Source organism: Furipterus horrens, unplaced genomic scaffold (assembly GCF_987537825.1).
Source record: "Furipterus horrens unplaced genomic scaffold, mFurHor1.1.pri manual_scaffold_3, whole genome shotgun sequence".
In the NCBI taxonomy this organism is placed as follows: domain Eukaryota; kingdom Metazoa; phylum Chordata; class Mammalia; order Chiroptera; family Furipteridae; genus Furipterus; species Furipterus horrens.
In genome coordinates this window covers 94,562,726-94,586,942 of record NW_028327173.1, presented here as the reverse complement: position 1 = coordinate 94,586,942, position 24,217 = coordinate 94,562,726, and the positions used below count along the sequence as shown (strand labels likewise).

The 24,217-nt window shown below is 40.6% G+C and overlaps 1 pseudogene; it reads left to right on the top strand.

Annotated features, from left to right (window-relative positions):
• The first annotated feature begins 215 nt into the window (after positions 1–215).
• On the top strand, positions 216–625 carry LOC150015525 (pancreatic progenitor cell differentiation and proliferation factor pseudogene; annotated as a pseudogene).
• The last annotated feature ends 23,592 nt before the right edge of the window (positions 626–24,217 follow it).

Here is a 24,217-nt window from a genome sequence, read left to right as displayed (position 1 = left end):
TACTTCTCCTCTTCCTTTAAAGCGATGCTAGTGCCTCTCATAATCCCACTGCTTCTCCTCCTATTATTCCTTGCCCTTGGCCCTTGCTTCCTCAAACTGCTAGTTAACTTTATTCAAAAATGGTCCAATCCATGACAGCCTCTACCGTCCGTAATGTATTCTTAAGATCTTTCAGCCCCCGCATGTCTCGGTCGTAGGTCGCCACTGAAGTTTCCACCAGCCCACAAGCAAGAGCATGGCAGCCATCCCCTCCAGCAGCTCGCTCGTGGCCACCCACGACTACTACCAGCCCCGCCTGGGCTCCACTTCCAGTAACAGCTCCTGCGGAAGTGCAGAGTACCCTGGGGAAGTCCTTCCCCACCACCCTGGTCTCCCCGAGGCTGACCCAGGTCACTGGTGGGCAAGCTTCTTTTTCGGGAAGTCCACTCTCCCATTCATGGCCACTGTGTTAGAATCCCCCGAGCACTCGAAGTTCGCCCAGGCCTCCAGCAGCGTGATCACAGGTGACCTGGCAGCGTCAATGCTGGGCCTGCATCCTGAGTGGCCACCACCAGCCACCAGACTTCCAGAGGCGCTAGGTTCTTTTGAGCGCCCCCGCCCTCTCCCCACCCACCCCATAGACTAACCAGGCTGCACCAAGCAGAAGCAGTGGGTTCTTTTATATCAAAAAACAGCGAAACACCAAAAAGGAGGTTGAGAGAGCCCCCCTCTTTACTACCCAGGCCACATGCAAGCCTTCCTGACCCCTGTGACCACGTGCCTTGCCCCCAGTGGAAAATAAACCAGGAGCAGCCAGCATGCCAAAAAAAAAAAAAAAAAAGAAAAAATCTTTCAGATATCAACCCATGGCAAGAGAGGACCCTGAGCTGGCAATCAATCCCCTCTCATCGCCCCAAACTCTGCAGGAAGTCGTTATAGAAGAGAAAGACTGGACAACCCCTCTTCCGACCCATCTCTGCCAACCCCCCACCAAAAACCACACCCCATTCCTCGCCTCCTTTTATTAAAACAAAAAGGCTAGAATGACGACCTCAGTTCCCACGCCTTCCACCCCCCTGCCCCTGCCTGCTTGCAGCTGCCTGGGAGTTTCCCAAGCTCTGTTTCGCCTTGATGAGCCCTAGACTCACAGATGTGAGCTAAAACAACTAAATTCAATAGTGCCTTTTTTCTTCCCCCTATAAAACAGCCCCCTCCTTCCCTAGGAATCTGGAGTCGAGCCATTCGATGCACGGCTTCCTTCCCGCTTGCTGATTTCCTCAATAAACTTCCTTTTGCCTGCTCGCTGCCTCCTCATGGTTCTCTGAGCGACACCGTTCTTACACTAACTAGCTCCTAGCGGCAGTGATGCTGCAGCTCAGGTGTTCAAGGGATAAGCAACCAGCCAATCGGTGGCCACAACCCTCTGTGACTCACAGAGCTGGTCACCCAGCACACAGCCTCCTGAATGAGCCACGGAGCAAAACCTCTACTGGGGAGAGGAGGCTCTTTTGCCAGACCTAAAGGCAGAGCTCCCTCTACTGGGCAGCTAAAAGGACAAAGAAAGAACATTGACGTGGGAGTCAAACAAGCCTCGGTCAGGATCCTGTCTATACAACTTAGTCAATGTAGGTGCTCTGCACCCTCAGAATAGGAAAGGCATCACCTCATAAGGTTGCTGTGGGGCTTCAATTGAACATGTACAGCTCCTAGCACAACCTGGAGTGGAGAAGGAGCTCATTAAGGATAGCTGTTTTATTAAATGGCCCACAGGGACATTCTCTCAGATCTCATCTTCTGCTAATAAGTGGGAAGGAGGGCTCCTGGTGGAGGTCTTGCAAACATGGTCTTCCTCATTATTTGTCCACTCCCTACAGAATTTCTTTTAGGAACCTCCTGTCAGGCCTAGGAAGAAACAGAAATCAAATGGCAGTAGCACCCTCACAACGCTTGCAAACTAGGGAGAGGAAGTGGGATCCAGTTAACGATGTGCCCACTCAATGCTGGGCATAGTTTCCATTTTATAGATGAAGTTAAGGAATTTGCTGTAGGGAGAAGTTAAGTAACTTGCTCAAAGACACACAGCTGGCTTAAGGATATAGTTGGGGCAAGTCTCATCTTTTAAAAACTAGATTTGCCTCATTATATCATAGGTCCCCCGTCACTTTTTACCTGAACAGTTAAACCAGAAAGAATGGCATGAAAGCACTTGAGTGCTAAATAACTCTTTTGTTTTATTGCTGTTTTAAACAAATAGGAGCTGGTGTTGGTTTCCCTTTTTAGGAAACTAACGATAGCTCATCAAGGAAAACTGGTAGAATCTCTGCTGATGAGAGGCTTAGAAGTATGTCACCATTACTACAGTGGTTATGCCATGTCTGAGGAAGTATTACCAACTAGGGATCCTTGCCCAAGGCAGCTATCTCCATCAATAAATTTGTATCTTAAAAGTTTTGTGAAATGTCTTCCCCTAGAGAGTTCTTTTTATAGACCAAATAATGCCTAACACATAGCAACTTCAGCTGTGGGGCAATTCCAGAAACCAGTGGGAGGCTTTCAAGTTCAATAGCTAGGGAAGAGATATTGGCTCTTGGAAATTAAAATTGGCCCCAACACAGCAGACTTAGGCTCATAGTTAACATGAAGGGGTCCATCTTCTTGGTTTCCCCTCCAGCTTAATCAGCACCCTCCTCAACATGCACTGTTCCCTCTCTTTTTCCTTGCATCATAGGCATGGTTGTAGGTACTTGGGATATATCAGGGAGCAAAACAAAGGCTTGCGTCAGCTGCTTATATTGCATGGGACTTAGAAACATGACCTGTCAGAGGCAACCTGCACTGATTTGGACTTTCTGTCTCAGGGTAACTTTAGATGAAGTTGGCCTCTGCAAAATCAGAGCAGGATGCAGGTGAAGCTGCTGCTGGATTCACTTTATTCTGGCTGGAGGCTGGTTTTACTGTGAGATCTGACTTCTTGTTAGTCAGCATGAACTGGGGACAGCAGCAAAGAGAAGTTCTCCTATGGATCTAATGGGGCATGGGCTAAACACTAGGGAGGAGCTATGTGAGGGAAATAGAAAAAACAGAAAAACACTCCACGGAATCTATCCCTCTCCCACCCCTCTCATAAAATCTAAACCCAGCAGAGGCTGGGCTTCATCTGATCTTTCCCTGTCCTGAAGAGTGATGACACCACAGCCAATATTTATTTATTTTTTGATGGGAGGAATCACTGTGCATTTGATGTCGAAATAGACACAAAACCCACAGGGCCTGGCTCCTGCTTGGTCAGGCCAGCTGCCAGGCCAGGCTCCACCCACCAGAAATTCACCCCTGGGAAGAGCTACACTCCACAGCACCCTGGGGAGCAAATTTAGGGTTCTGCCACCACAGTTTTATCTCAAGCCCTCTTTGCTTTATGGCTGGAGACCACAGCCCAATTCAGGTCTTGCATTATTCACAACTTGCTGCAGCATCCACAGACATCAGTGTGGTGACACAGAGGGGAAGGGTAGCTTTCCACCCTGTGAGGCCAGTGGGTATGCTGACCCTCAGGCTGTGGAAACAAAGAGCTGTCATGTCAAGTTCCAATTACCATGATCTTCAATGTCACCACGGGTGGAAGGAAAAAAAAAAGAATCCTCAGAGCTTGGCTCTTCTCTGTGCAAAACTTGAAAGATATGCTTTAAAAAATCTCCATGGTGACTGAAAATTCTGTTGAGTTAGTTGGTGCCTTACATTCTGTTAGAATAATCAACTGTCTTCAGCAGAATTGCATTAGTGATTCTTTAGAAACATTACAGTGATACAGGAAACAGGAAATGCAAGATGTTCACATCAAAGATATTCAAAATGCAGGTCTGACAGTAATGGAAGTCCTTTCTTTTTTGATTTTTAATTCCAAGTTTAATTTACTGACCAGAAAATATTTCTGAAAAGTTCTGAGTATATAGAATTTTTATGCATGCATATCTTTTGCCTTTTGTCTTACAGAGTCAGTATCACCCTTTGATTCAGGCAATTTGGATCCTGCCTGCAGTGGCTGGAAACAGCAATGTTGTTAATGTAGTCCCCTGAACCTGGTCTGGAGGCAAAGTGGGTCCAAGTTCTCATTTCTCCCTTTTGGTATAGTCTCAGATACCCTATCCTCTACTCCCTGCATAGGGTTGACCAGATGGCCTGACACTCTGGGCCTCTCACAGTAGGATCCATCTGGAAAGTTATCTGGCAAGCAGCTCACTTTCACTGACTGGTACCAAACTTCTTTCATGGGATCAGATGAAATAGGGCAGCCAGAATGATGCTGATAGGCTGCTATTGGCTGACTCAAATTGTTCACACAGATAGGGTCTCACAAAATCTTGTTGTTCTTCTTCCCATAGTAGATATGCATAGATTAAAATTTCCACTAATTCTGCATTTCTGATAATTTGATCAGAAATTATTTGGCATTTAAGCATATTTAGGTACTTAACATATTTGGGTATGTAAATGTTTATGAGGTTTATATCCTCTTATTGACTCATTCCCTTTATCATTATGTAATGTCCTTCTTTGTCTCTTATTCTACCCTTGGTTTTAAAGTCTATTTTGTCAGATATAAGTATTGCTACTCCAGCTTTTTTTCCCTCTCCATTTGCATGAAATATCTTTTTTCATCCCTTTACATTTAGTCTGTGCTTGTCTTTTGATCTGAGGTGGGTCTAATGGAGGCAGAATATAAATGGGTCTTGTTTTCTTACCCATTCAGCTACCCTATGTCTTTTGGTTGGAACACTTAAGCCATTTATATTTAAGGTGATTGCTGATAGACATGTATTTGGTGCCATTTTATTGTTAAACTATTTTCCTCTATTTTTTTCTTTTTCTTTTTCTTCTATTTAAAGCAAGCCTTTTAATATTTGTTGCAGTACTGGTTTGGTGTTAACGAACTCCTTTAGCTTTTCCATATCTGGTAGCTCCGTATTTCTCCTTCAATTTTAAATGATAGCATTACAGGGTAAAGTAGCCTTGCTTGTAGGTCTTTGTTTTTCATCACCTTGAATCTTTCAAGGCACTTCCTTTTTGCCTGAAATGTTTCTGTTGAGTAACCTGATGACAGTCTAATTGGAGTTCTCTTGTAGGTAACTACCTGTTTTTCTCTTGTGACTTTTACGATTCTCTCCTTGTCTTTAAGTCTTGCTATTTTAATTGTGATGTGTCTTGATGTAGGCCTTTTTGGGTCCCAATTGTTTGGGACTCTCTGAGGTTCTTGGACTTGTGTGTCTTTTTCTCACCAGATTAGGGAAGTCTTCAGACATTATTTCTTCAAATAGGTTCTCAATTCCTTGCTCACTCTTTTCTCCTTCTGTTATTCCCATGATGGACATGTTGTTATACTTCCTGTTGTCCAAAATGTTTCTTAAGCTCTCCTCATTCTTTTAAATTCTTTTTTTCTTTTTTTTCTCTGCTTCGGTTTTCTCTTTCTTCCTTGTCTTCCAAATCACTGATTTGATCCTCTGCTTCATCTAACCTATGGTTTATTTCTTCCAGTATATTATTTTAGATATTGCATTCTTTATTTTTGACTGGTCCTTTTTTATGTTTTCTATGTCTTTTTTCATGTTGTTGAGTATCCTTAAAATCATTACTCTAAACTATCTGATAAATTGCTCACCTCCATTTCATCTAGTTCTTCTGGAAAATTCTTATGCTTTCATTTGGGGTCTGTTTCTTTGTCTTCCCATTTTAGCTCTCTCTCTTTGTATTTGTTTCAATGTATTAAGTAGAACTGCAAAGACTCTGGTTCAGACTTACATCAGACACTGCCTATGACTTGTCTTGAACTTCCTGTTTGGAGCTGTCAGCGATCCACAGTTTGTGGCTTTCTCTGCTGGCACTTGGTGTGCGCAGAAAGAACCAGGCTGTGCACCAAGGCTGGCTTTTACCATCACTGGGTGTAGGGGAGGGTCAGCTAAATTCTCAGGGCTCCCAGATATCTGCCTCTGTTTTCAGGCTTTCTATAGGTTAATCAGTGAAAGTCTTCCGGCTGTATTCCTCAGCAGCAGGGCTTAAGCTCTACAGGGTGGCGCAAAAGTGAGTCCTGTGGGCGGGGCTATTGTTTCCCCTCAGGCTGCCTGGGAAAGATAGCTTCTGCAGTATGGGAAATGGCTCAGCACAGGGATCCTGGTGGCTGTTCCTTCAGTTCTCTCCCAAGAGCCATCAACTCCAGACTCTCCCCATGCATCTCTAGTTCATTCTGCCTTCCCTTTCCTGGAGCCCAGGGTAAGTGGCTGAAAACGGAATCTTGTGTGTTGACCCTTTAATAGGCTCTCTGCATCTCTAGCAGACTGAAGCCCCACTGCTTTTCACACCTGTACGTTATTTGGATTTCTTTGTCGGTTCTGTTGCTGTAGGCAGGGGAGCCCAGCTTGGGGGTTAGCCCCTACACTTCTCAGGGGGAATAATTCTTGGTCACTGAAATGTCCTTCTAGGACTTCAGCTGCCACGTGTTGGAGCTCAGCCAGCCCTCTTGCACCTCCTCTACATTCCATACCAATCACATAGTGGTGATGTGGCTTCTTCCATTGTCTGTGGTTATAGAGCTTCTCTCCGGCTTGTATTCAGCTGGTTATTCAGGATTATTTTTCTATAATTTAGTTACAATTCTAGTTTGGTCCTGGGAGAAAGTAAGTGTAGCTTCCACCTATTCTACTGCCATCTTGGGACTCCAAAACTGGTTATTTAAACAAACTGGGTATATAATCGCAATGTTAGAGGAAATGGTTAAAATACTTAAGAGAAAAAAATTACTGCAAGCATCTCTGAAGTTCTGTTTTTTACAAATGACTGATCTAAATTTTAAAGTGTTCTCATGAATTAATTAAAACATGTGTCATAAGGACCTCTGTACTTAATTATACATGCACACAAATATTAAAAGCCTCTCTTTAAAATTATCCTTTTGAACTTTTCAGACCTTTCTGTTTTATTCCCAAATTGAGTTGTGTTATATTAATCTATAGTATTGATGTTTGTAAAGATATACATTCACTTAATTTCCTTCCCTTCCTGTTCTCCACACCCTTCAAGGAAAAGCAGCATGAAATAGAAGAAAACCCTGGGCTAGAAATAAGATACATAAATTCACCTTCAAACTTTCAGTCTATTTCTTTGTTTTTCAGTGTCCTCATCTGTTTAATAAATATGTTAGACTGGGTCCAAGGTTTTGGAAAGCATTTTATTCATTGACTCTTTTCTCCTAACCAAACCCTCCCCATGGAACGCCAGTACAGAAGAGAGAGTGAAACTTCTGTGCTTTGTTGTTTTAAGTGGCAGGTTTGAAAGTACAGTTTGGGAACTCCTCTCCACACAGATCCCTCATGGATCCAAGGCACCCAGTTTAAAGACAACTGTACTAAATAAGTTCTTTTGTCTCTAAATCTCTGTAAACAGACTTAGTCACATTTTCTGCCTTGAGGCAGGAACCTAAAAAACAAAACAAAACGAGCCCTGTGTGTGAAGCAAGAATCTAACAGGGTTGGTCTCTGAGCTGATGAGGAGGCCAACCAGCTGCCTGGCCTAGCTTCCTTTCTCTGGGTTGCTTTAAAGGGTCCCAAGGTACAAAACTGAGACTATAGCAGCATGTACACGGTGTTCAGGGCTGAAATTTTGTTTTCCTTTGGGTTTTTATAGTCATAATTCAAGATTGGGCAGGTTCTTAGAAGGGCCTAAATATGTGCCTGGCTCGAGAATTACATGGGGCTCATTGGAGTTCACTCTGGAAAGAATCCAGAGAGAAAACAGAAAGTCCCTCCACTACCAAATGTAATCAAAATGTAACAATGAAGTCCAGGGGAAAAGGAATTTAAGGCACAGCTGTAACACTGAGCTATGTAAAAATAGCAGGGCGTTTACCTTAAACCAGGAAAAATTCTGATTAAGGTATGCAGGTCTTATCTGTGTGTAGGGACTACGTTCCAAGGCCCTCATTGGATGCCTGAAACCACAGGTAGTACCAAACTCTAATCAGCTTCTTCGTCTCTACCAGGAATGTGGCAGCAGGTTCATCACCAGCAGATGCAGCCTCTTCATTAATTTTCATATTTTTAATTCCAAGCCTGTTCCTGAATCTGTAACCCTCCCTTACTTGTAGTGAAGGGCTTGGTGTTACCCATTTCAAGGTATCCCTTGCTGAAGTCTTCATGTATGCTCAGTACTTTCTGGTACAACATGCTGCCATCAATGGGAACACATTTTCTGTTCACATCTCCCACCCACAAATTTAATGCCTTTTTCATCCTAACTAAGCACTTATCATGCACTATGGCTATAACCGTTGCAGTCTGAGTTGTGACAGGAAAACCAACATGTATGTCTTTTTTCTCTTCACAATTTCATGGATAAATGATTCACTCTTACCATAGATCTTGCAACCTTAGCATATGATTATTTCCCTTTTCTTACTGAGTTGAGAACTTCTGTATTTTCACTTAAAAGAATCACTTTATGGCTTCCCTTTGGCATATCCAAATTGCCAGCATCACTACTCTTGCACCTGGGGGTCATTATGAAGTAAAATAATGGTCACATGAACACAAGCACTGCAATGCCCTGACAGTGGATCTGATAACCTAAGTGATTAATGGTAGATACTATATACAGAATAGATATGCTGGACTAAGGGATAACTGACAGCCTGGGTGGGAAAGGGTGGGAAAGATTGGGAAGTATGAGATTTCATCGCACTACTCAGGACAACATGCAATTTAAACCTTATGAGTTGTTTATTTCTGGAATTTTCCACTTAATTTTTTCAGACCACTGTCGACCATGAATAACTGAGACTATGGATCACAGGGCACTGCTACTGTACAAGCAGGAGACACCTGGGTTAAGATGGTCCAAAGGATTAAAAACCATAAGTACTTGACATTTTCTTCAAGGTGAACATGACATTAGTTCTCCCATGCTCCACAGCCTGAGGTGGGCCAGGGTACAACTAGTACTGTACGTAAGGAACGTTTCAATCAGTGAGCCAGAGGCAGTCCATTAAACCACCTGCTGAGGCTCTGGGCAGGGACATCATTTAGATGGGGTGGTCCTGTGGCAGCCAGTGAACTCAAAGCTGCACTTTTATCCACCCTTAACACTCATAATGCTGAAACATATCCCCCAGTCCCTGAGACCAGACTTCTTATTTCCCTTTGTTGTGGATTCTCACCTTGAAGCCTGTTATGGACTGAATCATTCTCCCCAAAAATTAATATGTGGAAGCCTGAATCCACAATCTGACTGTATTTGAAGATAGGGTCTTTAAGGTGGTAACTGAGGTTAGATGAGGCTGTTAGGGTGCTAATCCTACAGCACTGATACCCTTATAAGAAAAGGAAGAGATACCAGAGATCTCTGTTTCTATTTCCCCACACGCACAGAAAAAAGGCCATGTGAGGACACAGTGGGAAGGCACTGTCTGCAAGCCACAGAAAGTGGCCTCAGGAAAAACCAACCCTGCTGACACCTTGATTTCAGACTTGCCACCTCCAGAATTGAGACAATAAATCTCTGTTGTTTAAGCCACCCAGTCTGTGGTCTTTTGTTATAGCAGCCCTAGTAGACTAATACAGGGCCTTTGCTCAGACTGCCACTTCTTTTCCCTTACTCTGAAGCCCTGTGGTCTTCTTTGAAAGGGCATTATCACAATTGGCCTCATGTTCCTTGTCTAGTTCCCCCTCCCCCTACACAAAACTGTAAATCCTTCATAGCACCCAGGTCATCACTGATGGGTGGTAGGTTCAAGACTTAGCAGATGGAGTCTGATGAACTGGACTCCTTGAATTTCCCACTTTTCTCATGAGTCACACTTAACACATGTCTAGTCAGCTGTAGGCAGTTGCCAAAGAGCTTTCATAGCCATGCAACCACTGGTCAAGTTAGGGATGACTAATTCCCTTCCTCATGTGGTCCTCACAATTTCACCTTTAATTATCTTGTGCTCTGTACTAAATTTTTTTAGGTCTTGTTTTTTCGAATAGACTGCAAGATCCCTGAGGGCAGGAGCCTTGGGCATTTTTCCTAACCATATTCATTATGAATCCTGTAACATTAATAATTATTTCCCTCTAGACTCCAAAAAGAGTCAATCTAAAGAGAAGAAGAATATTAACTTTTCCAGATGAATGGCTGGCCCTAAATCTCTCCTTTCTGGAATTCTGTTTCTAAATGGTATACTCATATTTAATATTGTGTGCAAAACATATTTAATCATGAGAGCACAAACAGAAATTAGAAGGATTTATGCAGAATAATGAGTTTGCAAATCTTTAAAAAAATACAACAAAATTTAAGTCTCCCATTCCACAATAGCAGTATCTTTCATGCCAAATTTGCTCCAGCTTACATTTGTTATAAGTTTCTTAGTTTGATGCAGTTTTCCTGTGAGAATTTTCTTATATTTAAGTTTTAAAAAATACTTAAATTACAAAAATAATATATACTATAAATCAGCACTGTGATTGCCTATAGGGAGAGGATTGATTGGAAGGAGACATGAGTAAAATTGATTGCAGTATAGCTTACCCACAAAAAAGCAAAACTGAACATTATAATCCTACTTGTATTTTCCAAGCTGATCTTTCTTACCTTACTTATGAGACAGATCATTTTAAAAGTATATTTTATTGATTATGCTATTATAGTTGTCCCAATTTTTCCTACCTTGCTCTCCTCTGCCCGGTACCCCCCTTCCCTCCAGAAATCCACCCAATTAGTTCATGTCCATGAGTTGTGCATATAAGTTCTTTGTTGTCTCCATTTTCTTGACTATTCTTAACATCCCTCGGTCTATTCTGTATCTACCAATTAGGCTTCTTAACCCTGTACCATTTCCCCCATTCTCCCTCTTCCCCCTCCCCACTGATAACCCTCCAAATATTCTCCATATATATAATTCTGTTCCTGTTCTAGTTGTTTGCTTAATTTGTTTTAGTTTTTTAGATTCAGTTGTTGGTAATTGTGAGTTTGTTGTCATTTTACTGTTTTTAGTTTTGATCTTCTTCTTTTTCTTAAATAAGTCCTTTTAACATTTCATATAATAAGGGCATGGTGGTGATGAGCTCCTTTAGCTTTACCTTGTCTGGGAAGCACTTTTTCTGCCCCTCCATTCTAACTGATAGCTTTAATGGATAAAGTAATCTTGGTTGTAAGTCCTTGCTTTTCATCACTTCAGATACTTCTTGCCAGCCCCTTCTTGCCTGAAAAGTTTCTTTTGAGAATTCCCGTGTAGGTGTAAGTAATTCTCTTCTTTTCTTTTGCTGCTTTTAAGATTCTCTCTTTATCTTTAACCTTTGGTATTTTAATTATGGTGTATCTTGGTGTGGTCCTCTTTAGTTTTACTTGTTTGGGTCTCTGTGCTTCCTGGACTTGTATGTCTATTTTCTTTGCCAAATTAGGGAAGTTTTCTTTCATTGTTTTTCAAATAAAATTTCAATTTCTTGCTCTTCCTCTTCTCCTGGCACCCCTATGATTTGGATGTTGGTAAATTTAAAGTTGTCCAAGAGGTTCCTAAGCCTCTCCTCATTTTTTTCAGTTCTTGTTTCTTCATTCTGTTCTGATTGGCTGTTTATTTCTTTCTTAAGTTCCAAATTGCCTATTTGAACCCTGGCTTCCTTCCTTTCACTGTTGGTTTCTTGTGGATTTTTCATTTCACTTAGTGTAACCTTCATTTCTTCCTTTATGCTTTTGCTGTTCTCAGTGAGTTCCCTGAGCATCCTTATCACCTGTGTTTTTAATTGTGCATCTGTTAGGTTGGATATCTCCATTTTGTTTAGTTCTTTTTCTGGGGTTTTATTCTGTTCTTTCATTTTGGCCATATTTCTTTGTCTCCTCAATTTGGCAGACTCCCTGTGTTTGTTTCTGTGTATTAGGTAGAGCTGCTTTGACTTCCTGTCTTGGTGTACCTGTTACATTGTATGGGGTGGAGCCTTAGGTGATCATTGGGTGGGGCAACCCTCTATATGTGGGGGAGGGGTTGGAGAGGGAACAATGCTGCTGCCTGGCTCATGGAGGCTTGCTGTGCACTGGCCCCATTTCCAGTCACTTCACCCACTTTCTGTATGTGACTGGCACCCCTCTAGCTGTTGCCCTGGTAGTGGTTTCTAGGGAGGGTGGGTTTGCGTACATTCTGAGACCATGTGGGCCCTTTAAACAAACTCTCCTAAGAGATTGGCATTTTTCTTCTGCCACCCCAACCCCCACTTGTTTTTACAACTAGAAGTTATGAGGCTTTATTTTCCCAGCACTGGAAACCTGGGCTGTGTGGTCTGGCCTGGGGCTGGGAGCATTTGCTCCTCAGGTATCCCTCCTATTTTTTATCCACCACACATGAATGTGGAACTCCCCTTCTGCCTGCTGCTGCTGCTGCTGCCACACCACTTTCTCTCTCCCAGCTCCCTGTCTCCACCCCTCCTACCTGTCAGGATGAATATGGCTCCTTTAAATCCTTGGTTGTTGGACTTCCACACAGTTCAATTTTCTGGGAGTTCTGGGTGTTTTTTACTTTGGGGTTAGTTATGATCCTTCTTATGGTTGTGCAGGGAGGCAAAGCATGTCTACCTATGCCTCCATCTTGACTGGAAATCCTCCTGAGTTAGATCACTTTTTAAATCTGTTAAATTGCTATTCATTTTTTTCCCAATAAATTGCTCTTAAAATTTTTAGACTTCTTTATTTCTTAGTTTATAGGGACTTTTTATAGAGTAAGGATAGATCTCTTTGTTACATATATATATTCAGATACTGTAATTTCTTCTTAGTTTGCCATTTGTCTGTGAATCTTGACTAGGTCAATCACCTACTGCGAACCTCCTTCTCCATTGCCTGCCTGCTTCTTTGGAGACTACAAAGAGAAATTCTCCTTTTTCTTGTATCTAGGAGTGGTCTTGTGACCCACATCTAGCCATAGAGACGTCCGCATAAGTCAGCCAGAGGGAGCTCTGAGAATGTCTTTGCTTCTTGTAGAAAAAAATTATATGGTTCTGGCTGATGCTGTTTCTTCCCATTTTTTCCTGCCTTGAATTTGGATTTAAGGGCTGGAGCTTTGGCAGCATTTGCAACATGATATGACAGGCAGGGACATGAAAAGCTCACATTTAAATGATGATGGAGATGAAATGGAAAAAGTGTAGCTCCATGGTGTTATCAGTTAGAACCAATATTTGTTTGCTGATCTATTGATGATAGCCGTTTTGACAAATGTGAGATGATATCTCTCAGTGACTTTTATTTGTATTATTCTGATGATTAGTGACGTTGAGAATCTTTTAAGAGGTGAAAGATTTTGTTGAGCATCTTTTAAAATGTCTCTTGCCATCTGAATATTCTCTTTGGAGAAGTGTCTAGTTGGGTCCCCTGCTCATTTTTTAATTAAATTGTTTGGTTGTTTGCTGTTAAGTTATATGAGTATAAACTTTGGATATTAACCCCTTTTCAGATATATCATTGGCAAGTATCTTCCCCCAATCACTAGATTGTCTTTTTGTTTTGTTGATGGTTTCCTTTGCTGTACAAAACTTTTTAATGCAATGTGGTCTCATTTGTTAAATTCAGTCTTTTGTCTCTCTTGCCCCAGGAGATATATCAGAAAAAAAATTTATAAGAGCAATGTTAGAGAGTTTATTCTCTATGTTTTCTTCCAGGATTTTAATGGTTTTGGACCTTACATTTAGGTGTTGAATCCATTTTGAGTTTATTCCTGTATATGGTGTAAGAAGGTGGTCTAGTGTCAATTTTTTTGCACATATCGGCCCAGCTTTACCAACAGTATTTCTTGAAGAGAATTTTATATTTTTGCTTCCTTTGTAATTGATTAATTGACCATATAGATGTGACTTTATTTCTGGGCTCTCAATTCTATCCCCTTCAGCTATATTTGTTTTTACACAGTTTTAATTCTTATAGCCTTGTAGTATAGCTTGATATCAGTAGCATCATACCTCCATCTTTGTTCTTCTTTCTCAAGATTGCTGAGGCTATTTGGGGTCTTCTTTGGTTTATATAAATTTTAGGATTACTTGTTCTAGTTCTGTGAAAGATGCCATTGGTATTTTGATAGAGATTGCAATGAATCTAGAGATTGCTTTGAGTAATATGGACATCTTAACAATATTAATTCTTCCTATCCATGAGCATGGGGTATGCTTCTGTTTATTTGTAACTTCTTCATGTCTTTCTTCAATGTCTTATAAATAATGTCAGAATACGGGTCTTTTTTTTTAATATGCTTTATTGATTATGCTGTTACAGTTGTCCCAATTTCTTTTCCCTTTGTTCCCCTCTACCTGGTGATGCCCCTCCCTCTAGTAGTACCCACCTTAGTCCATGCCCATGGCTGTGAATATAGTTCTCCTCAACGTCTTCCTGTCTACTCCACTCCCTCCTACTATGCTTTTTAATTCCTGTATCATCTCCTTCCCTTTCCTTGCTTCCCTCTCCCTGAAGACCTCCCCCCATAATGTTCCCCATACCTATAATTCTTTTCCTACTCTCGTTGCCTACTTAGTTTGCCTTTGTTTCAATTCCCTAGATTCTGTTGTTGGTTGTTGTGATACAGTTTTCATTTTAATGTTCATAGTTTTGATCCTCTTTCTCCTAAACAAGTCCCTTTAACATTTCATATAACAGTGGTTTGGATCTGATGAACTCCTTCAGTTTTACTTTGTCCTGGAAGCACTTTCTCTGCCCTTCTATTCTGAATGACAGCTTCGCTGGATAGAGTAATCATGGTTGTGGGTTTTTGCTTTTCATTCCTTTGAGTATTTCTTGCCAGTCCCTTCTTGCCTGCAGAGTTCGTTTTGAGAAATCAGCTGACAGTCTTACTGGGACCCCTTTGTACATAATTCTCTTCTCTCTTGCTGCTTTTAAGATTCTCTCTTTATCTTTATTTTTTGATATTTTGATTATAATGTGTGTTGGTGTAGTCCTCCCTGGGTCCAGTTTTTTTGAAACTCTCTGTGTTTCCTGGACCTGTAAGCCCATTTTCTTCCCCAAGTTAGGGAAGTTCTGCTTCATTATTTTTCACATAATTTTTAAATTTCTAGTTCTTCTTCTTCACCTTCTGGCAACCTTATAATTCAGATGTTGGCCCACTTATAGCTGTTCCATGGGTTTCTGAGCCTCTCCTCATTTTCCTCACTTTTCATTTTTTCTTTCTGCACTGGTTGACTGTTTGTTTCTTTCCTATGTTCCAATTTGTTGATTTGATCCCTAGTTTTCTTTCATTCACCACTAGTTTCATATGTGTTTGTGTTCATTTCAGCAGGACTAACCTTCATTCCTTCCCCATCTTGTTTAAGATCTGCTGTTAGGTCTGTAAGAATTCTTATAAGCAAAGCTCTGAACTGTGCCTCAGAAAGATTTTCTATCTGCTGCTTCATTAGATTAGAAATTTGCTGTCTGGTCAGCTGCATCACCAGGATCTCTGTCGTAATCTGTGCCATCCTGACAGTTTTGTGTTTACCTTTGCTTCCTGAGTTGGGCTGTCACACCTCCTACGCTATAGGGGGCGGAGCCCCGTGCACTCGTCACAACCAGGCAACCCATCTGTGGCATTTTCTGTGAGGGTTGGGGTCCAAGATGGATTCCTGCTGTTCACTCTCCGCTGAGATATCAGGAGTCTCCTTCTCCATCCCCACCCCCTCCAGGCCTCACAGTCCAAGGCAATGGGGGTCTGCCTTCCCTGGTGTTGGAATCGCAAGCTGATGGGTCTGGTCTGCAGCTGGGGGTGCTCCCCAGGTGCTTATCACCTCCCCTTAAATACAGGTGTCTGTGCTTACCATCATCCCCCTGCTGTTGCCACCAGCACACCTTGACCTCTTTGCCCCAGCTTCGCCCCTCCTACCCATGTGGATGAGCACCACTTCTTTGTAACTTCATGTGGGGACTTACATTTATTTTCTCGAACTTGTAGTTATTTCTGGTTTTGCAGTAGTTGTATTCCTTCTTAGTTATGGAGGGAGTTATGGAGGGTGTTATGTCAGTCTAGGCCTCCATCTTGGCCATAAGTCCAGAGTACAGGTCTTTTAACACTTTAGTTATATTTATTTTTAGGTATTATTATTATTATTATTTTAAAGTATGTTTTATTGATTATGTTCTTACTGTAGTCCCCTTTTTTCCCTTTGCTCCACCCAGTATCCCCCTTTCCTCCAGCAATCCCACCTTCCTTAGTTCATGTCCATGGGTCATGCATATAAGTTCTTTGGCTTCACCCTTTCCCATATATTCTTAACTTCCTCCTGTCTATTTTGTACCAACCAATTATGCTTCTTAATCCGTGCACCATTTCCCCATTTCTCCGCCTTCCCCCTCCAGCTGATAACCCTCAACATGATCCCCATACCTATGATTCTGTTCCTATTCTGGTTTGCTTAGTTGGATTGTGTTTTTTTTTTTTAGATTCTGTTGTTGATAATTTTGAGTTTGTTGTCATTTTAGTGTTCATAGTTTTGATCTTCTTTTTATTAAATAAGTTCCTTTAACATTTCATGTAATAAATGTTTGGTGATGATGAACTCTTATAGCTTTATCTTGTCTGGGAAGCACTTTATCTGCCCTTCCATTCTAATTGATAGCTTTACTGGCTAAAGTAATCTTGGTTGTAGGTCCTTGCTTTTCATCACATTGAATACTTCTTGCCAGTGCCTTCTTGCCTGCAAAGTGTCTTTTGAGAAATCAGCTGATAGTCTTATAATCACCCCTTTTTAGATAACTTTCTGCTTCTCTCTTGATGATTTTAAGATCATCTCTTTATCTTTTACCTTTCGCGTTTTAATTATGATGTGTCTTGGTGTGGTCCTTCTTCAGTCTAGTTTCTTTGGGACTCTCTGTGCTTCCTGTACTTGTATGTCTATTTCCTTCACCAAATTTGGGAAGTTTTCCTTCATTATTTTTTCACACAAGCTTTCGATTTCTTGTTCTTCCTCTTGTCCTTCTGGCAGCTCTATGAGTCTGATGTTGGCACATTTAAAATTGTCCCAGAGGTTCCTAAACCTCTCTTCATTTTGTTCAATTCTTGCTTCCTCATTCTGTACTGATTGACTGTTTTTTCCTTCCTTATGTTCCAAGTCATTGATATGAACCCCGATTTTCTTCCCTTCACCATTGGTTTTGTTTGGATTTTCCTTCATTTCATTTAGCATAACCTTCACTTCTTTCCTTATGCATTTGCCATACTCAAGCATTTATGTCAAGCCTGTGAGCATCTTTATCACTAGTGTTTTGAACTCCACATCTGTTAGGTTGACTCTCTGCTTGCTTCTTAGGTTAGCTATTTCCTCGTTGCTTATTTCTCCTACTGGAACCTTGATCATTTTCCTCTCTTCGACCATACTTTTCTGTCTCCTCATGTTGACAGGCTCCTATGTTTGTTTGTCAGTGTGTCTTAGGTAGAGCTGTCTCACCTATTACATTGTAAGGGGCAGAGCCTTAGGTATTTGTCAGTGCTGGCGACCTGTTTCACCACGTTGTGGCACTGTATGTGGGGGAGGGGACTGAGAGGGAACAATGTCACTTGTCCAGCACTTGCCTCGTTTTTAGGCACTTCTCCCACTTCTGTGTGGGACTGGCACCTTTCTAGCTGTTGCCCTGGCTATTGTTCCCACGGTGAGTGGGTCTGTGGATGTTCTAGGACCATGGGGGCCCTTTAAACAAGCAGACTCCTCTGAGAGACCAGCAATTTCTTCCTCCAGCCCAACCCCTACTTGTTTGCATAGTCAGAAGGAATGAGGCTTTATTTTCCCCAGTGATGGAACTATGAGCTGTGCGGTCTGGTCTGGTGCTGAGAGTGCTCCCCAGGTGTCTCTCCTTACTTTTAAAAATACACCACATCCTCTCTGCCCCGGCTCCACGCCTCCTAGCTGTCTGAATGAGTATTTCTTCTTTATATCTTTGTTTATTAGACTTCCACACAACTCGGTTTTTTGGAACTTCTGGTTGTCTTTTGTTTTGAGGTAGTTGTATTCCTTCTTAGTTGTGGAGGGAGACACAGCATGTTTGTCTAGGCCTCCATCTTCACCAAAAGTCCCTAGGTATTATTATTTTTACTGATGCAATTGTAAATGGGATTGTCTTCTTAATTTTCCTTTCTGATAGTTTTTAACTGGTGAATTAAAATGCAACCAATTTCAGAATAATAATATTGTATCCTGATACTTTACTAAATTTATTTATCAGTCCTAATAGTGTATCTGATGGAATCTTTAGGTTTCTGTATATTTGGTATCATGTCATCTGTAATTGACAGCTTTACTTCTTCCTTTCTGGCTTGTACACTTTTTATTTCTTTTTCTTGTGCAATTGCCACAGTACTCTGCTGAATAAGAGTAGTGAAAGTTTCTTGTTCTTGATTCTAAGGAAAACACTTTTAGCTTTACTACATTAAGTAAACTGCTAGCTGTGGGTTTGTCATATATGGCCTTATTATGTTGAGGTATGTTCCATCTATTCTCATTTTGCTGAGAGTTGTTATGATAAATGATACTAAATTTTGTCATATGATTTTTCTGCATCTATTGATATGATACATGATTTTTATCTTTCATTTTGTTCATGTGGTATATCACATGAAGTAATTTATGGATATTGAACCAACCTTGCATCCTCAGAATAAATCCCACTGATCATGTTGTATCTTTTTAATGTATTACTGAATTTGGTTTGCTAATATTTTGTTGACAATTTTTGCATCTATGTTAATCAGCACTTTTAGCCTATAATTTCTCTCTCTCTTTTTTGTAATGTCCTTGTCTGGTTTAGGAATCAGGGTAAGTGACCTTGTAACAGAGCTTGGGAGACTTCATTTCTTCTTTTATATTTTTTATAATTTATTTTTTAAATTGTTGTTCTATTAGTTATCCCAATTTTCCCTCATTGCTCTCCACAGCCCCGCCCACCCCAACCCCACTCCCACAGGCAATCCCAGACCCATTGTACGTGTCCATGGGTCATTTATACTAGTTCCTTGACTAGACCCTTCCCCTTCTTTCCCCCATCCTCTCCGGTCACTGTCAGGCTATTCCTTGTTTCCATGCCTCTGGTTCTATTTTGCTCGTTTGTTTGTTTTGTTCATTAGGTACCTTTTATAGGTGAGGTCACATGGTATTTATCTTTCGCTGCCTGGCTTATTTCACGAAACATAATACTCTCTAGATTCATCCATGTTGTTGTGAAAGGTATAAGTTCCTTCTTTCTTTCTGCTGCATAGAATTCCATTGTGTAAATGTACCACAATTTTTTGATCCACTCATCTACTGATGGGCACTTAGGCTGCTTCCAGCACTTGACTACTATAAATAATGCTGATATGAACATAGAGGTGCATAGGTTCTTTTGAATTGGTTTTTCAGGATTCTAGAGTATAATCCTAGAAATGGAATTACTGGATCAAAAGGCAGTTCCATTTTTAGTTTTTTGAGGAAATTCCATATTGTTTTCCACAGTGACTGCACCAGATTGCATTTCCATGAACAGTGCACTAGGGTTCCCTTTTCTCCACATCCTGGCCAGCACTTGTTGTTTGTTGATTTGTTAATGATGGCCATTCTGACAGGTGTGATGTGGTATGTCACTGTGGTTTTAATTTGCATCTCTCTGATGGCTAGTGATGTTGAACATTCTTTCATATACTTATGGGCCCTCTGTATGTCCTCCTTAGAGAAGTGTCTTTTCAGATCCTTCCCCCATTTTTAAATTGGATTTTCAGTCTTCCTGGTGTTGAGTTGTATGAGTTTTCTATATATTTTGGAGATCAAACCCATGTCCAATGTACCACTGGCAAATACGTTCCCTTTCATTTTTCTGACATTTTCTTTAGTCAAGCAGAAACTTTTTAGTTTAATGTAGTTCCATTTGTTTATTCTTTCCTTTTTTTGCCTTGCCCTAGGAGATATATCAGCAAAAATATTGCTACATGGAATATCTGAAATTATCCTGCCTATATTTTCCTCTCGGGCTTTTATGGTGTCATGGCTTACATTTAAGTCTTTTATACATCTTAAGTTTATTCTCATGTGTGGTATAAATTGATGATCTAGTTTTATTTTTTTCATGTACCTGTCTAGATCTCTCAAAACCATTTGTTGAAGAGGCTATTTTTACTACATTTTATGCTCCTGCCCCTTTTGTCAAATATTAATTGGCCATAGAAACCTGAGTTTATTTCTGGGCTCCCAATTTTGTTCCATTGATTTATGTGTCTGTTCTTATGCCAGTACCAGACTGTTTTGATTACTGTTGCCTTGTAACATAGTTTGATATCAGGTATTGTGATTCCTCCTACTTTGTTTTTCTTTCTCAAGATTACTGAGGCTATTTGGGGTCATTTTTGGTTCCATATAAATTTTTGAAATATTTGTCCTTATCTATGAAATATGTAATTGGTATTTTAATAGGGATTGCATTGACTCTATAGGTTTTTTTGGGTAATATGGAAATTTCAATGATGTTAATTCGTCTAATCTGTGAACATGGTATATGCTTCCATTTATTTGTATCTACCTTAATTTCTTTCTTCAGTGGTTTGTAGTGTTCCAAGTACAGGTTTTTTACCTCTTTGGTTAAGTTTTTTTAGGTTCTTTATTTTTCTTATTGCTCTAAAAATAAATGGGATTTTTTTTTCTTATTTCTCTTTCTAATATTTCATTGTTGGTGTACAAAAATGTCTTCAATTTCTGAATATTGACTTTGCATCCCACTATTTTGCCAAATTCACTTATTAGGTCAAGCAGTTTCTTGGTTGAGCCTATAGGGTTTTCTCTGTACACTACTATATCTGCAAATAATGACAGTTTTACTTCCTCCTTTCCAATTTGGGTGCCTTTGATTTCTCTTTCTTTTCTGATTGCTGTGTCTAGAATTTCCAAAACTGTGTTTAATACAAATGGAGGGAGTGGACATCATTTTCTTTCTCCTGATCTTAGGGAGAAAGCTTTCAGTTTTTGCTCATTTAGCGTGATGTTGGCTGTATGTTGCTTGTATATAGCCTTTATTATATTGAGTTATGGTCCCTCTGGGATCCATCCCTTCTCTCTCTCTCTTTCTTTCTTTCTTTCTTTTTTTTTTTTTTTTTTTTGAAACATTATAAATAGGATTAGTGTTAATTTTTCTTTGAGTGTTTGGTAAAATTCACCTGTGAAGTCATCCAGCTCAAGACTTTCATTTGTTGGGATATTTTTTATTACTGATATGATTTAATTAGCAGTAATCAGTATGTTCAGATGTTCTGTTTCTTTTTGATTCAGTCTTATAAGAGTTTATGTTTTTAGAAATTTATCCACTTCTTTCAAATTGTCTAATTTCTTAACATGTAATTGTTCTTCATATGCCCTGGCTGGTTTAGCTCAGTGGATTGAGCGTCGGCCTGCGAGCTAAGTGTCGCTGGTTCGATCTTCCAGTCAGGGTACATCAGAGAAGGAAAACTCTGACTCCAAAAAACCTCCGCTGCCTTGCGGCATACCTCTTCAGGGGAAAGGCTAAGGGAGTAAACCCCGACAGAAAATCCGGAGCCGGAGTCCCTAAGGCGGTTTGACGTTGTAGTCAACACCGGCAACTCCTGCGGCGCACCTGAAGCCAAGTTGTATTGACTCCGTCTTTCCCTTGGACCCTTCAGCTGCGAAGAGAGGGGGGGTCTGCTGCATGGGCAACAGCAGACCCTCCATATTACCCTGCCCAGGCTCTGTAGCTTCAGCGTCATCGCAAGATGTCGATTCAACACGGGAGGAGACAGATACCATGTCACTCCCGAGTCGGACTGCACAGCCATTCTCGGCGGTGCAGATAGACTCTGAAGAAGCTATACCATCGTCTCTCGAGACGGACGGCTGCCGACGAATTGTTCTTCATATTTTCTTATAATCTATTGTATTTCTATGATGTCTCTTGTCACTTCTCTTTCATTTCTGATTTTATTTGTTTGGGTTTCTCTCTTTTTTTCTTGGTTAGTCTGGTTAATGGCTTATCAATTTGTTCATCTTTTTTGTGAACCACTTCTTGTTTTCATTGATCTTTTGTATTTTTTTAGACTCTATTTTGTTTATTTCTGCTCTGATCTTATTATTTCCTTCATTCTTCTCACTTTGGGCTTTCTTTATTCTTTTCCTACTTTCTTTAGATGTAAGTTTAGATTGTTCATTTGAGACTTTTTTGTTTCTTAAGGTATGCCTGTAATGCTATGAATTTCTCTTTTTGGACTGCCTTTGCTGTGTCTCATAGATTTTGGGTTGTTGTGTTTTTATTTTCATTTGTTCAGGGTGCTTTTTGGTTTCTTCCTTTATCTCACTATTAACTCATTCCTTGTTTAGTAACATGCTTTTTAGCTTTTAAGATTTTCTCTTAATTTTTAACCTTTGCTAATTTAATTATGATATGTTTTAGTGTGGGCTTCTCTGGACTTGTGTGTCTTTTTCCTCCACTAGGTTAGGGAAGTTTTCAGTCATTATTTCTTCAAATAGTTTCTCAATTCCTTTTTTCTTCTCTTTCTGGTACCCCTGTGATGTGAAAGTTGTTACACTTAATGTAGTCCAAGAGGTCTCTAAAACTATCCTTATTTTTTAAATCCCTTTTTCTTTATGCTCTTTTGATTGGGTGTTTTCTGCTACCTTGTCTTCCAAATCATTTATTTCATCCTCTGCTTCATGTGATCTGCTGTTCATTCCTTTTAGTGTATTCTTTATTTCCAACCAGTTCTTTTAAAATAATTTCTATGTCCTTTCATATGTTTACTATGTCTATGTTGAAGTTCTTACTAAATTTATTGATTACCCCTATAATCAATGTTTTCAACTCTATATCTACTAGATTGTTTCCCTCCATTTACTTTAGATAATTTTCTGCAGTCTTTTCCTGTTCATTCATCGGGACATATTTCTTTGTCTTTTCATGTTGGCTGCCTCTCAGTGTTTGTTTCTATGTCTTATGTAGATCTGCTATGTCTCCCAGTCTGGCAGGGTGGCTTCATGTAGAAGGTGTCCTGTGGGGTCCAGTGACATAGTCTCCCTGACTATCTGAGCAGGGTGCTTCAGGATTGTTCCTTTTGTGGGTTATGCATGCCATCTTATTGTAGTTAAGCTTTGATTTCCATCAGTACATTTGTGGGTAGGATTGACCTTCATGCTGACAGACTGTGAAGATTGGCCACAATCACAGTGTACAAATTTCTGATGCCATAGAGCAGGGTTCACTGCAGTGGGATTTAATGCCTCCTGGGACCTCCTTTTGGGTGTGCTGCTTATGTAGCTGTTTGTGTGGTGCTCTGTTGTGGTCTGAAGTTGGTCACCAAGTGTGTTGGTTATGGAGCTTCTTGGGAGAGCTCTGGTGAAGCCTAAGTCAGCTACTACCTTTTACTGGACTGTGGTAACCTTGTAAGTGCTACAAAGTGATCTGCTATTGGTAACTGCCTGTATTGGACTTTGAGGTGTGTGAGAGAAGCTATGCTGTGAAAGCATTGAGATTCAAGAAAACATGAAGGTGACTAGGAGTGCTAAGAATTTGAAAAGGAGAATACCTAAGTGAAATCACTTGGAATCTACTAAGGAGTCTCTAGATCTGTACCCTGTGGCCCTGCAGCCCAGGCAGCCAAAGGGATTCCTCACCAAATACCCAGACTTACCAGAGAGTCCCAAAGGTATCATACCAGAGTTGCCAGAAAAGTCAGCATTTATGCTGCCTGTCACTACCAGAACCAAGAAGTAGAGACAAGGGTTGAGTCATTATGGTGCTTTACTGACATGCTGGTGATCTGAGAAGATGGTGGGTTATGTATCCTAAAATCTGTCTTAATATCTCATCTAAAGCTGAACTTTTGATAAGAAGAAAAGTGTAGGTAAGGGGATTGGAAAAAGTTAATCAAATAAGAGTCTGGTAGCAATTTTCATAATATTTTTTTTTATCTCTTCATCAACAATTCTTCATCTGTATGACAGATGTTCCAGAACACAATGACTCAGATACCATCCTGATTGCTTGCAGACCGCTGGGGCACAAAGGTTGAATTGCTTGTCAATTCCCTCTGCTCACATAGGTCATGTATTTCAGTTCCTGGAATAACAGCTTTCTACATGCATTAATCACTTAAGCCTATCAACTATAACTACAGCTAAAATATTCAACTCTTGAGTTCTCCTATCAAAAGGAACCCTGCCTTGGCTCACTTTTTTCACTGTCGCTTTTACTTCTTAGTGAATCCCTGCAGCTCAGTGTGGCCCACATATCT